Source organism: Dama dama, chromosome 16 (genome assembly GCF_033118175.1).
Source record: "Dama dama isolate Ldn47 chromosome 16, ASM3311817v1, whole genome shotgun sequence".
Lineage (NCBI taxonomy): Eukaryota > Metazoa > Chordata > Mammalia > Artiodactyla > Cervidae > Dama > Dama dama.
In genome coordinates, this window is record NC_083696.1 from 15,002,210 (window position 1) to 15,016,850 (window position 14,641).

General features: G+C 46.0%; 1 non-coding gene across 1 annotated transcript; it reads left to right on the forward strand.

Moving 5' to 3' along the window:
• The first annotated feature begins 9,872 nt into the window (after window positions 1-9,872).
• Window positions 9,873-9,944, forward strand: TRNAH-GUG (transfer RNA histidin (anticodon GUG)). The gene has a single exon. It is a non-coding gene; the product is annotated as a tRNA-His (tRNA).
• The last annotated feature ends 4,697 nt before the right edge of the window (window positions 9,945-14,641 follow it).

Here is a 14,641-nt window from a genome sequence, read left to right on the forward strand (position 1 = left end):
ACTGTAAACATGTTTTTCAATTTCACCACCATCTGTCTGGTGAGTCATAAAGCTCCCTGAAATGAGGTAGGAATGAGGACCATCCTGTCAATGAAAAGATTAAACTTTAGGTTTTAAAGTGGTAAACTAGTTACCAGAAACCTTCAGACCATTCAGAGTTTTTAAAGAACAAACGCCCCACCCTGTGTTTCTCTGACCCATTTACACAGGTACCCCAAGCACTTGTTAACAGGATTCAGTGTCCGTTCTGCCCTAAGAGGCAAGGATTTTATTGTCTGTATGTTATTTTAAATCGTGATAAAATACACATAAAATGTATCATTTTATTTTTTATTTATTTATGACTGTGTTGGGTCTCCACCGCTGCGCAGGTTTTTCTCTAGTTTTGACGTGCAGGGGCTGCTCTTGAGTCTCAGTGCGCGGGCTTCTCATTGCAGTGGCTTCTCTTGCTGGGGAACTGGGCTCCAGGCTGCCGCAGCTTCAGTAGTTGTGGCTCATGGGCGTCATTGCTCTGCGGCATGTGGGATCTTCCCAGACCAGGGATTAAACCTGCAATGGCAGGTGGGTTCTTTACCACCTGAGAAACCCATTTTACATGGCAGCTCAGGCAAACTAATATAGAAGGAGAGGAAGCAACAGGTTATCATGTTCATTACATAGGATGTTTATTGTTTAAGGAGGATCTATAGCACTGTAATGATCACATTCAAGAAAATTATGTTACTTGAAAAAAAAAAAGTTGCTTATCAGGAGATGATTCTGATGTGGCAATACACAAATGTTTTCAAACAGCTAGGACCTTGTAAAAGGAGGCTCTTGTAAACAGGATATTCCTGTTGGCATGGAACTGCATATTTGCTTAGAAAAACAGTGCCCTGTTTCTGCAACAGCCAACCAATGCAAACAAGGAAATATTGATGGAGAAATAAGAAAATCTATACATCATAGAAAATCCCCTGGACATGAACGTAGACAAGACCAGCTGAAGAGTGACAAAACGATGTCTGGCAGACAGAGCAGCTTGCCCTTTGAAATGTTTAACATTTTCCTGGAAAAGTCACACTCAGGTGGTTTGTAAAGGAAAGGCATAGAATGTCAAAGCAGGAAGGGAGCTTAGGGATAATTTCATCTATCTACCCAGGTGTTCTGGTTGAAGAAATGGAAGCCCAGAGAGGGGACGGGTCTTGCCCAGGGTCAACAGCCAGCTAAGATTTCTGAGTTCAGCTTTCTTCATTCCAAGTCCACAAGTCCTTCCCTCTTTGCCATCCTTTCTTTCATTCTTCTACATCTCTCTCTTTGTCTGCTTCCTCATTGAATTCTTTGAGTGCATGAGGGGAAAAAAAAAAAAGTACTTTCTACCAGCCAATGAACCCTTCTCACTGCTCTCACCATCCCTGGGATCTTGGCAGGGTGGGCTTTATGCTCTCTCCCACTGACCTGGGAGTGTCTGAGAATTATTCCAAGTTATGTCTGTGGAACTGACAGGCAGGGTGACACCCTTCTCCCCCAGCACCCAATTTATTGAACCAGGGTTGGGGGGGAATAGAATGCCCAGCGAAATCTTTTCTCCCTGGCTCACTCCATCCCCATGAAGACCTTCGCGGAAACCTTTTACCTTGTGACAGGTGGGAGGGGAGGGGGCCAAGCACCTCACAGCATCCAGCACACACCACACAACACACTTACAGCACACATAGACACAAAGCCCCCAGAGGAACGCGCCAAGCCCCTGAGGGGTCCAGACAGCACAGAAATGTGGAGGGGGAGAGAGAGTGCGCTCCACTCCTGCATTTGAATCCAGCTCTGTCCTAACCCTGGGTGGGTTCCTGAACTTCTCTGAGCTTCCACTTCAGCATCTGAACACGGGGTGCTAGGAGGATCTGATGAGATGATGCACCTAAAACGCTGGGTCCGGGGCCTACTACTGATGAGTGGTCATCCATGCTGCTGTTTTTATATGAGCTGCTGCTTGTCTAGGGTTTAGGATTATTTCCACTTTGGACTCTGGGGGCCAAGAAGACTCAGGCTAGTGGGATCTGACAGGCTCACTGCTCTGGACTAATCCCTCTGCCTCTTTTCCCTCTCCCACCCCCACTCCACCTGCCCTCCCAAGGGTCTCACTGAAGGGCCAGTCTGTTCATGTTCCTCCTTGCACAAGAAGCTCCTGCAGCTGCCCTTCATTTCCAGGATCAAGTCCAAACTCAAGCTTGGATACAAGTCCTCCATCAGCTGCACCTGGCAACCCACCATGCTCAAGTCTCACAAATTTGCTCATTGCTCTTTAAACAATCATTGCTATTTCACCCCGCCACATCTTTGCACAAACTTCCCCTGCTTCCTGGTCCACTCCTCTTGATCTAGCCTCGTGGTTCTCAGAGTGTGGTCCTTGGACCACAGGGACAACTGCATCATCAGGGAACTTGTCAGAGATGCAAATCCTTGGGCCCCACCCCAGACCTACTGAGTCAGAGCATGGGGACCAGCAATGTGGGTTTCAACAAGTCTTCCTGGGGATTCTGATGCACACTTCAGTTTGAGAACCGCTAACTAGTGAAAACATACTTTACCTGGGCTTCCCAGATGGCACAAGTGGTAAAGAACCCACCTGCCAATGCAGGAGACATAAGAGACACAGGTCCAATCCCTGGGTCAGAAAGATCCTGTGGAGGAGGGTATGGCAACCCACTCCAGAATTCTTGCCTGGAGAATCCCATGGACAGAGGAGCCTGGTGGGTTATAGTCCATATGGTTGCAAAGAGTCAGACATGACTGAAGCGACTTATCATGCATACATGACTAGTGGAAATATACTTTTCCAAGCTCATGTGTTGTTGCTGTTAGGCTGAATTGGGTCTTTGTTGCTATGCACAGACTTTCTCTAGTTTCAGAGAATGGGGGCTACTCTTCATTGTGGTGTGCAGGCTTCTCATTGCAGTGGCTTCTTTTGTTGCAGAACACAGGCTCTAGGCACAGACAGTGGTAGCAGACAGGCTTTGTTGCTCCACAGCATGCAGAATCTTCCAGGACCAGGGATTGAACCTGTGTCCCCTGCATTGGCAGCCGGATTCTCAACCACTAGACCACCGGGGAAATGTAGTTACTGCTTTTTAAGGATGTTCTTCCCGACTCCCTGCCGCCCTTTACAAAGAGAATGCTTCCTTCTCCAAAGCTCTTCAAAATGTTCCTTGAACTCTGAACATATCTCCCAGCACCGCTGGTCACATCTAGTGGCTTCAAGTGTTCTCTCTTCACATGTATGTTCTGCATTAGCCAGGAGAGCCTTGAGACTGGGGACCTGGTCACACTGAAGCCTGTATCTGCCCCAGTGCCCAGCACAGGGCCTGAAACATGTGATGAATGTGGCTCTGAACCTTCATATCCTGAGGATCTTCACTGCAGAACTTAGATTTGCCTACATTTACAAAGCACATCAAACTCTACAACCTGGCCCAAGTTCAGGAGCATGAGACGACAAGGGTTTCTAATACTCATCAATCTATGATTCTTTGCCTCTCTCCCTCCCCAACATTCAGTCCCTATCTCCCCGCTTCACTCTGCACATATCCAGAAAGTCACTCCTACATTTTATTCACGTACTTGTGCCTCCTATTTCCTCATATACTTGTGGCAGGTTAGTTTTCTTTTAATCTTAATGTTTAATTGTGGTAAAATACACATAAAACTTACCATCTTAACCATTTCAAAGTGTGCAGTTCAGTTGAATATACTGTTCAGTGAACATACTGTTGAGTATATTCACTCTGGCATAGTTTAAATGGGGGAAAAGTAATGATTTAAACTATTAGGAAACAAACAAACAAAATTGGTAATCTAAGAATATTCTCACATCCACAATGAGATTTGGAATTCTCAGAGAGGTGTGCACACTCCATTTTGAGAATATTAGTCACAGATAACATTTATTGAATGTTTAGTAAGTTCCAGGCACCATGCTAATTGCTTTTAAGCATCTAATTTAATAGTTACACCAAATCTAGGAGGCAAATATTATTATCGTTTCCACATTACAGAAGAAGCTAATACAGAGAGAAAAAGAGTGATTTTGCTAATGAGCTGTGGCTCTCTGGATTCAGACCTGCTGTGCTAAAGCATCTGGCACTGCCCAAATCCTAGGCTGGCCTTCTAGAATTCCCCAAGTCCCTCCAGAGTACATTTGTGCCCCTTGCTTCACTGTCAGCTAGCCTGTCTTTGCATCTGTGGACCATGAATGATCCATGCAATCTTCTCTCCAGTCAGGCCATTTCCCTGCCATTCAGACTGAGCCTTTGCTTAGCCTCATGGAAGCACAATCCCTTACCTGAAACTGGACCAGAGCTGAAATTCTCCATCTGTCACTTGGCACCTCTGTGGCCTAACACACTTTGCTTCTCCTGCTAAGTCTCAGTGCTTTCCCTCGTAAACTGGGAATAATCTAGCATCACCATCTCTTACCTAAAATCCTCCAGGCCAGCTGTGCCTCAGAGCTCAGTGTGTTTCAGATTTTAGAAAGGTAACAAGCCTACCTACTGAGTATTATGTAACATCCCACGGGAGTTGGCAACAGCATTCCCAAATCAAACACGTTACTGTTTTTGCAGCAAAAGCCTAAATAGTCACACTGACTGGGATAAGGACTCATATTATTTCAAGTTAGAATTTGACCACTAAAGAAGTTACAAAAGTGTTTTTGCATTTTTTAAGCATTCTGGGATTTGGAATGGAGATTATGGATTAGTACCTGTCTCAGAAGGTGACCTCAAGGACTACATACACTCAAAGAACATGCAGATCCTTTTCAGAGGAGGAACAGATACCACTGGAGGATCTGAAGATACTTAACAAAACGCAGCTCTTCACTTCTTCTTCCCTTTTCCAAATCCTACATTTTCCTTCAGCTCCTTCCAAACTGTCTTCTTTGACTTTCCTGTTCAGGAACCACTTCCTCAAGGTGCTCCTGCCAGACCAAAACTTGCTGTCTTCATAGCCTCCTAACTAAAATCTCTCCAGAAAAGCACTCCTTTGATCTCACCCTTCGGCTTGAAAATGTCAGCTTGTACCTCCTCCAGTCAGCTGGCCTGTGCAATCATTTAGGGCTGTTGGAGGTAAGTTACTCCTAAAGTTGGGTGCTTTCTTGCAAAAGCATGGTCACATGGAACCCACATTTTTATAGAAAGATGAACATGACCATTTCTCCCACCAGAAACCCCAAACAGCCCTCTTTTGCTGGTAAATGGTGGAGGGAGGGACTTCCCTGGTGGTCAGTGGTTAAGAATTCACCTGCCAACGCAGAGGACATAGGTTCGATCCCTGGTCCAGGAGAATCCTACACGATGTTGGGTAATTAAGTCTGTGAAGCCCACCCCCTCTAGAGCCCCTGCTCAGCAACAAGAGAAGTCACCACAATGAGAAGCCCACCCACCGAGCCTAAGAGTAGCCCCTCCTCTCCACAGCTCCTCATCCAGGCGCAGCAACGACCACCCAGTACAGCCAAAAATAAACCGATACATCTTTTTTAAAATGCTTGCGGGAGGGTGAGCCAAGAGCTGATGAGCCAGCTGGGCTAATCTCTTGGCCTTCTAGGGACAGGCCAACTCTAGGTCCCTTCAGAGTCTAGCACTTGCCAACAGTCGGGGTATGACCACACCAGGGGCAGGGGATGCCTGCAGAGTACGTGGAAATGTGGCGAGGGCAGACGCAAGGCCTCCCTTGTGGACCTACGTCAGCTTGTAGCGTGATGTTGTTGCCTGGATGACGATACTGCCCCCACGGGAGGGAAAAGGCTCTTCCCTGATCTAAGCCATTATTATGTGGGTCCTATTCTGGCCACAGACACCGCGTGGGTAGTCAGGCCTCTGCTGTTATTTCAGCCTCCGGGGTGAAAACATCCGAACAGTGGAATCTTTTCTGTTCCTGGCTCCAGATCATACCGTGCAGACTTCGGACGCACCGTCGTTCGTCTCCACCTAACACCACACCAAGCAGAAGGGCCTCCTGAGGCACATCCACTCTTCTTCCTGTGTTTCTGGCTGGCTCGCAGCTGGCACCTTTGCCGCCGTTTGGGCCGAGGCCCAAGGCCCAGAAAATGAAGGAACCTAGCAACCGCTGGGGACATAGCCCTGCTGGGTGAGGCTGGTGGAGGGAACATCGTGCTGGTGGGAGCTGGGGCCTGAGTCGAGCTAGCCAGCCTGGGATAACAGAAGCGGGGAAGGAGAGGCTGCAAAGGGGCTGGGTGGCTGCCAGCACCTGCCTCAGGGGCTGCTTGCGCCCCTCGTGGCGGCCTCAGGAACTGCAGGCCGACGTCCAGGCTGACTGTTATTGTTGATTTCACCAGCTTTGATGATGCCGGAGTTGGCCTCTTCGGAGGAATGTAGACCTGTCTGCACCCGAAAACCAAAACCGAGTCCAAGGGGCGTGGCCGGGTTGCTGGCGGAGAGGCCCCATCTCACTTGGGCGGACACGGATGTCTGGAACGAGGCCTGGCCGAGGGGCCCGGGAGGTGGCTTCAGACCCAGGGCCAGCCACGCCGCTTTCCCACATGTGCAGACGTTGGCTTCTCTAGAGCGAGACTCCAGGGAGGGGAAGACGTCTCCCCGAGAGAGAGGAGAGTCGGGAGCTTTCCCCTCTGTGTGCAGCCTCCTGGCTGGGAGGCGGCAGCTCCAAAGCGCCTAAGTGGGGCTTCTGCCGGGATTCTGAATATTTGTGTGAGATATTTAGAATCATTAGAACCCATCACGGACTACTGACCTGCCCAGTACTAGCCACGAGGAGGCTGTGGCTGTCAAGTATTTGAAATGTACTTCTAATTCATCAGTTTTCAGAGAATCAGTATGAAAAACTTAATTATTTAACTACTAAAAACTTTTCTGAAAGTGAAAGTCGCTCAATCATGTCGGACTCTTTGTGAACCCGTGAACTGTAGCCTGCCAGGCTTCTCTGTCCATGGAATTTTCCAGGCCAGAATACTGGAGTGGGTAGCCATGCCCTTCTCCAGAGAATCTTCCCAACCCAGGCGTGGAACCTAGGTCTCCACATTATAGATGGATTCTCTAAGGTCTCAGCCACTAGGGAAGCTCCCCGCCCCCCCCCCCAAAAAAAGTTTGTATACTGAGCTAAATATATTAAAATTAATTTAACTTTTTTTCCATTAAAAAATTTGGTTACTAGAAAATTGAAAATTATACTCATGGCTCATGTTGTATTTCTATTGTTGGACCCAACATGCCAACATTTCCAAGCTTGTTCTTGCTCTTCTCTCTGACTGGAATGCTTTGCTTCCAGCAGGACATTCCTCTTTCTCTGTATTCAGATCTCAGTTCAAAGTTGTCTTGCATGACTGCTAAACTGTCCCCCTCCATCTTCCTTTCATCATATTGTTCAGTAGTATTGTCTTCATAGCACTTTACAGTCTTTCCATACAGCGTTTACTGTCCCCTCTCCCAGCATCCCTCTAAAAAAAAAAAAAAACCCGAAAAACCAACCCAGTCTCTCTTCATCCTTCGAACATACGCTCCTTGAGATCTGAGACCTTGAACATCCTGGTCACTGTGGTCTCCTCGGTGCCCACAGTAAATATTTGTTGAGTGAATGTTGAGAGGCTCCTCTGAGGGGGATATCCTTCAAGTGCCTTTGTTTGCCTTCAAGATGGCCAAAGCCAAAATTCTAGTCTGTGTGCCTTAAACGGACATTCTCATGGCTCCTTTGTTTCCCCTTTTCTGCTTACTTGTCCTGGGAAATGGAAAAGCAAATTTGAATTTGCATTACTGTCACAGTGCTTTCCTTTGTTGGTTTACCATTGAGCTTCAGGGTTAAGAGTTCAGGCTTTTGTACTAGTTTGGGTTCTGCTCTTCAGCTCTGTGATCCTGGCTGGGTCACCGTCTCTCTCAGAGCCCCAGGGACCCCTACGTGCTTATCTCTAAGCGTCCTTCCTGCCCTAAAGTGAGGATTTGGGCGTCTGGATTTCTGGCTCTGCTAAGGGCGCTTCCCTCTGTCCTGCACTCCAAAGCCACTTTGCTGGTACTGCAGTCTCCATTAACCAACTGAAGGTGTCCTGGTTAATTTGACTTCCTGGTTAGGGGTCAACTAACAAAAGCATCCTTATTGAAGACGTGAATAGTATGTGAATTCATTTTCCAGCTCTAGAAAGTTACTTCATCAAATACAATGACACATTCTTAGAAAGTATTAAGGAGGTGTTGCTGTTTCCCTCTCAAATTTAAAACTAAGTACTGGGAGTAAGTTAGAGACACCTTTGGGGGCCCTGGGTCAGTTAAGCACAGCAGTGTAACTTCAGGCAAGGGGCGGCCTTCATCTCCAGGGCATTTGTTTTCTTGTGGGGAAAACAGGGGTGATATTACCCAGCTTCCGGGGGGCATTGTAAGGATGAAAGAAGATACATATAAAGTGCTTAGCAAATTGTCTGGCATATAGCGAGTGCTCAGTGGTTGGCAGGGTCTCTGAACACTGTAGTTCACTGAGCCCCACACTTAATTCAGGGAGGGCCAGTCCAGGACAGAGTTGCCCCCACAGTCCTGACCTGTCTCTGAAACCCTCTAGGGTCCTGGACAAGCCCCACCACTTCCTGGCCTCAGTTTCCTCTTAGGTGAGATAAGGCATCTGATTAATCTGTGTTTTTCACACAGGTGCTGGAAGCAGCCCGGCTCTGGAAGCAGCCCTGCTCTGGATGCCCAGGGGTCTTTATTTCAGTCAAACTTAAGTCTTAATCCCTGTTCTGGAAGGCCAAGCACCTCCTCTCCTGGACGGCCAGCTCCTTCCCGGGACCTCCCCGGGTGCTGGCGTCCAGCCCAGCCTAACTGTTGTGTGTGTGTTTGCACAGCCGCTCCACGGCGGCCCCCACCCCCGAAAAGCAGTCCTGTGATGCCCTCTGGAGGAAGCAGGGTTCCCTTTCCTTTGCTGTCAAGCATTCAGCCTTGGGGTGGAGGGGGGTGCCCAGGGCTTGGACCCAGGTTCAGGCTGCAGAAACAAGAGAAAAACACATGCAAACACATGCCAGCTCTGGGAGAGGTGGCCTGTTCTTTCTACTCCTGTGTCTTAGGCCCAGAGTGGGCCTCTTCTCTGAGCTTCCTGCCTCCAGACTTCCCCAGTGACGTCCTGGGCCACCCAAGGCTCCTGGTGCAAAGCTCCCCCAGGACACCCATGATCTATGGGGATGGCAGCTCCCCGCACCTGCAGACTCACTTCCGCCGTGATCCACTCTCCAAGACTGATTTATCTATTAGGTATTGCAGATGCAGCTACAGAAAGATTTACTTCCAGAGCCTCTTTTTCTATATATAGGTACATTCTCCAAAAATGATAAAACAAGAAGGCTGCCAAGTTTAATACATGTGTAATTAAATGTCTACAAAATGTAACCTTATATCAACTGTCTTTGCAACTGGCCTTATAGCTATATATAACTCATATTTAATATGCAATGTGGGTGAATTTTAATATGCATGATATGGTGTGAGGGAGGGGCCTTGGCAAAGAACCTTGCCTGGGGCCTCCAAGGCCTAACACATCCCTGTCCTTCACACCCTCTGCTGTAGCCATTCTGGAACATTTGCTGTTCCTCCCATGAGCTCACTTTCTCTGGATTCCAGGCCTTTGCCCCTGAGGTTCTTCTGTTTGGAATACCCTCTCTTTTTCCTCCCCACCCCCGACCCTCTCCACCTTGACTGGCTGATTCCCATTGACTCCCCCAATAGACATCTCAGGAGCCATTTCCTCTGGGAAGCTTTCTGATACCCAGTCAGAAACCCCTGCTACAAACTTCCTTTCGTTCATGTCTGTGAGGAAAAGAACATGACACGAAGGCCCAATACTTTTTGCCACCCCACGTATATTTACATTGACACTGACCACATTGGGCTTCCCTGGTGGCTCAGAGGTTAAAGCATCTGCCTGTGATGCAGGAGACCTGGGTTCGATCCCTGGGTAGGGAAGATCTGCTGGAGAAAGAAATGGCAACCCACTTCAGTATTCTTGCCTGGAGAATCCCATGGATGGAGGAGCCTGGTGGGCTACATACAATCCACGGGGTCGCAAAGAGTCAGACAATGACTGAGTGACTTCACTTTCACTTTGATAACACTGAAGACCCAAACTGGGTCTGATTCACCTCTGTGTCCCTAGCACTTGGTTCAGTGCCTGAGTCATTCTTCTCATTGAATGGCTGGTGGATGGCCAGGGAAAGGGGTGATGAATGGATGGATAATGGACAGGTGGATGGATAGATGAGTAGATGGGTGGATAGATGGGTCAATGGATGAGTGGATAGGTGGTTGGATGGGTGGATGGATGGATGGGTAAATGGGTGGATGGGATGGGTGGATATGTGGATATATGGAAAGTTCCAGCACTGGAGAACAGGAAAGGAGATCCATCATCTGGTGTCTGAATTTCTTCCTGGGTGCCCTGCCAACTGACAGTTCATGCTCTGCTGGATGTCTTCAGAGGGCAGTAAACATCTGACTCTTAGTCAGATATCTACTGACTTAGTCTGTGATTTTGGCCATGTCGATTTCCCTCTCTAAGCTTGCCTTTTCATCTGTAAAATAGTCTCATAACACCTAGACCATAGGATCACATGGGGTTAAATGAGATGACTTACATAAATTGGAGGGTCAGTTTTGTCACTTGACATTTTTTTGGTTCAAATTCCATTCAGCAGCTACAAGAAGCTCCTTCCTCAAGTTGATCTAAAACTTTCTTTCTCATATTCCACCGGCTCACTGACCGCTCTGGAGTCTTGCATGCTAAGGAGGGCCAGGGCGCTGATGTAGCAAGGGACAGAAAAAGCAACAACACAGACATTTCCTTGAGCCAATTGCCCTGTCCTGCCCGAGCACTGGATCTCTACCCTGGACCAAAGGTACCAGAACAACCAACGTCCAAGTTTAATGACATCCTGGGGTTGCAGTCAGCGATCTCAGAATGTGGCCAACTCTAGATAATAAGACAATACTTGCAGGGAAAACAACAACAAGCAAATTGCAAGAGGAAGATAAAAAAAGCAGGGAAGGAAATTTTAGAAGGAAAAATCCAGAAAAGACATAGCAACCAAATGCTATACGTGGATTTCGTTTGCATCTTGAATGGAACAAACCAACTATTTTTTAAAAGATAATGATGTGATTGAGAAATGTAAACACTGAGATACTGAAAACACTGAATTACTAAGAAATTATTTTTAATTTTTTAGGTGTAGTTATGGTACTTTGTATGTGTGTGTGTGTTTCTTATCTTTTGGAGATATCCACTGAAACATTTATACATGAAATCATTTGAAATTTGGTTCAAAAGATCTATATGTAGGGAGGGTGGGGATGGGAAATACATGAAGTATAGATGAGATAAATTTGCCTATGAATTGATACATGAAGTAGCTGGGTCCATGGAGGCTTATTATATTGAGTTTCTGGTTTTGTATGTGTTTGAGATTTTCCGTAATAAATTTTTTTTTTAGCTTCTTGAACTATTCTCATTCCTGGAGATACCTTGAATGCATTGGTGTAAGTGCCTATATAACCCTTCTTTGAGGGTGAGAGGTGGAAAGAGTCAAAGTCCTGGGCATGGGCTTCCCTGGTGGCTCAGTGATAAAGAATTCACCTGCCAATGCTGGAGACGTGGGTTCGATCCCTGGGCCGGGAAGATCCCACGTGCCTCAGAGCAACTAAGCCCGGGAGCCGCAACTTCTGAAGGCTTATTGCCCTACGGCCTATGCTCCACAAGAGAAGCCACTAGATTGAGAAGCCTGCAACTAGAGAAAAGCTCATGCAGCAATGAAGATCCAGCATAGCCAAGAATAAATAATTAATAAAGTTATTTTTAAAAAAAAACCCTGGGCATGGTGGGAGAGGAGCAGAAAGGAAGGATGGGTGCCAATCACTCTATTATCTACCTCAGTGTTTAGCTCTGGACTGACTGCCATTTTGATCACCTGCATCATGTCAGCCACTGTCCTAAGCCTTCTCCGTTTCCCCATCTCAATTCATCCTGCAGAGAAGGCATTTTCCTCTCAGGCAAGAAAGCTGATAGTCAGGGAGGTCACATAACTTGCCCCAAATCATAAAGCTCAAAAGTGTCCAAGTTCTACCAGGGAAGTAGGGTGACAAAAAGGAAATGCAACAGTAAAATGAAGGAGAAAACAAACAAGAGACCTGGGATCCATGAACAGTGTCATCAACCTAGGAAAGCAGGGAAGGATATTCCCCAGTAACAAGAGGCCTGGAGAGGCAAGACCAGATTGGAGCAAGAGAATGAGAAGTCTCAAGAGAGGAGTTTCAAAAACACCTGAAGGAACATCTCATGACATTGTTGTTGTTGTTTAGTAGCTCAGTCGTGTCTGACTCTCTGCGACCCCATGGACTGCAGCCTGCCAGGCTCCTCCGTCCATGGGACTCTCCAGGCAAAACCGGAGTGGGTTACCATGTCCTTCTCCAGGCCTCATTACATAGAGGTTGGAAAAATGTGATGTTATCTTTCTTGCAAAGAGTGTAAGAAATGATTAATTTAAAAGTTAAGCAGAAAAAAAACCTGCAAATGTTATAGAATAAAATATAAGATAATTTTGGGGGGCTCAATCTAGAGTTGGGAAGGTACAAGTTCACAAAACCAAAAATCATTTTTTTTTAAATTGAGCTTCATAGATTCAACTATATGAAAACTAATCTTTTTCCTCTGCATGGCAAAAAGTGCCATAACAAATTTAAAACAATTGAAATTGTTTTATTGGAAAAATTATTTGGACACAAAGATCAGTAAAGGGCTAATTTTGGTAATATACATAATGTAAGCATTCCTAAAATTTAATAAGAAATAGACCAACAATCCAATAGAAAACTATGCAAAAAACTTGGACAGAAAATTCACAGAAAAAGAAAATGTGCTTAGAAATATATGAAAAAATGCTCACATGAGAGAAATGTGAATTAAAACTACAGTGAGATACTTTGAGATTGCTATGGACTAAATTGTTTGATAACACCCCCAGTTGGGCAAACACACTCATACAGATTGCTGAAGGGAGTACAAACTGCTCCAGCCTCCGTGGAGTGTCCTTTGACAGCATCTATCAAAATTAAAAATGCCTGTCTTGTTTGGAGAAATGTCTATCTGACTCCGCCCATTTAAAAATTGTCTTTTACTGTTGAGTTGTAAGAGTTATTTATATATTCTGGATAATAGTCTCTTACTGCTGCTGCTGCTGCTAAGTCACTTCAGTCGTGTCCGACTCTGTGCAACCCCGTAGATGGCAGCCCACCAGGCTCCCCTGTCCCTGGGATTCTCCAGACAAGAACACTGGAGTCTCTTACTAGATATTTGCAAAAGTAGGAAGTCAAGAAACACCTGGAGTAACAGGCAAATTTGGCCTTGGAGTACAGAATGAAGCAGAGCAAAGGCTAATAGAGTTTTGCAAAGAGAATGCTCTGGTCATAGCAAACACCCTCTTCCAACAACACAAGAGAATACTCTACACATGGACATCACCAGATGGTCAACACCGAAATCAGATTGATTATATTCTTTGCAGCCAAAGATGGAGAAGCTCTATACAGTCAGCAAAAACAAGACCGGGAGCTGAGTATAGCTCAGATCATGAACTCCTTATTGCCAAATTCAGATTTAAATTGAAGAAAGTGAGGAAAACCACTAGACCATTCAGGTATGACCTAAATCAAATCCCTTATGATTTTACAGTGGAAGTGAGAAATAGACTTAAGGGACTAGAACTAGACAGAGTGCCTGATGAACTATGGATGGAGGTTCATGACATTGTACAGGAGACAGGGATCAAGACCATCCCCAAGAAAAAGAAATGCAAAAAAGCAAAATGCCTGTCTGAGGAGGCCTTACAAATGCTGTGAAAAGAAAAGAAGTGAGAAGCAAAGGAAAAAAGAAAGATATAAGCATCTGAATGCAGAGTTCTAAAGAATAGCAAGGAGAGATAAGGAAGCCTTCCTCAGTGATCAATGCAAAGAAATAGAGGAAAATAATAGAATGGGAAAGACTAGAGATCTTTTCAAGAAAATTAGAGATACAAAGGGAACATTTCATACAAAGATGGGTTCAATAAGGACAGAAATTGTATGGACCTAACAGAAGCAGAAAATATTAAGAAGAGGTGGCAAGAATACACAGAAGAACTGTACAAAAAGATCTTCATGACCCAGATTAACATGATGGTGTGATCACTCATCTAGAGCCAGACATCCTGGAATATGAAGTCAAGTGGGCCTTAGGAAGCATCACTATGAACAAAGCTAGTGGCTTCTGCCGCTGCTAAGTCACTTCAGTCGTGTCTGACTCTGTGCGACCCCATAGACGGCAGCCCACCAGGCTCCACCATCCCTGGGATTCTCCAGGCAAGAACACTGGAGTGGGTCGCCATTTCCTTCTCTAATGCATGAAAGTGAAAAGTGAAAGTGAAGTTACTCAATCGTGTCTGACTCTTCGTTACCCCATGGACTGCAGCCTACCAGGCTCCTTCATCCATGAGATTTTCCAGGCAAGAGTACTGGAGAGGGGTGCCATTGCCTTCTCCGAAAGCTAGTGGAGGTGATGGAATTCCAGTTGAGCTATTTCAAATCCTAAAAGATGATGCTGTGAAAGTGCTGCACTCAATATGCCAGCAAACTTG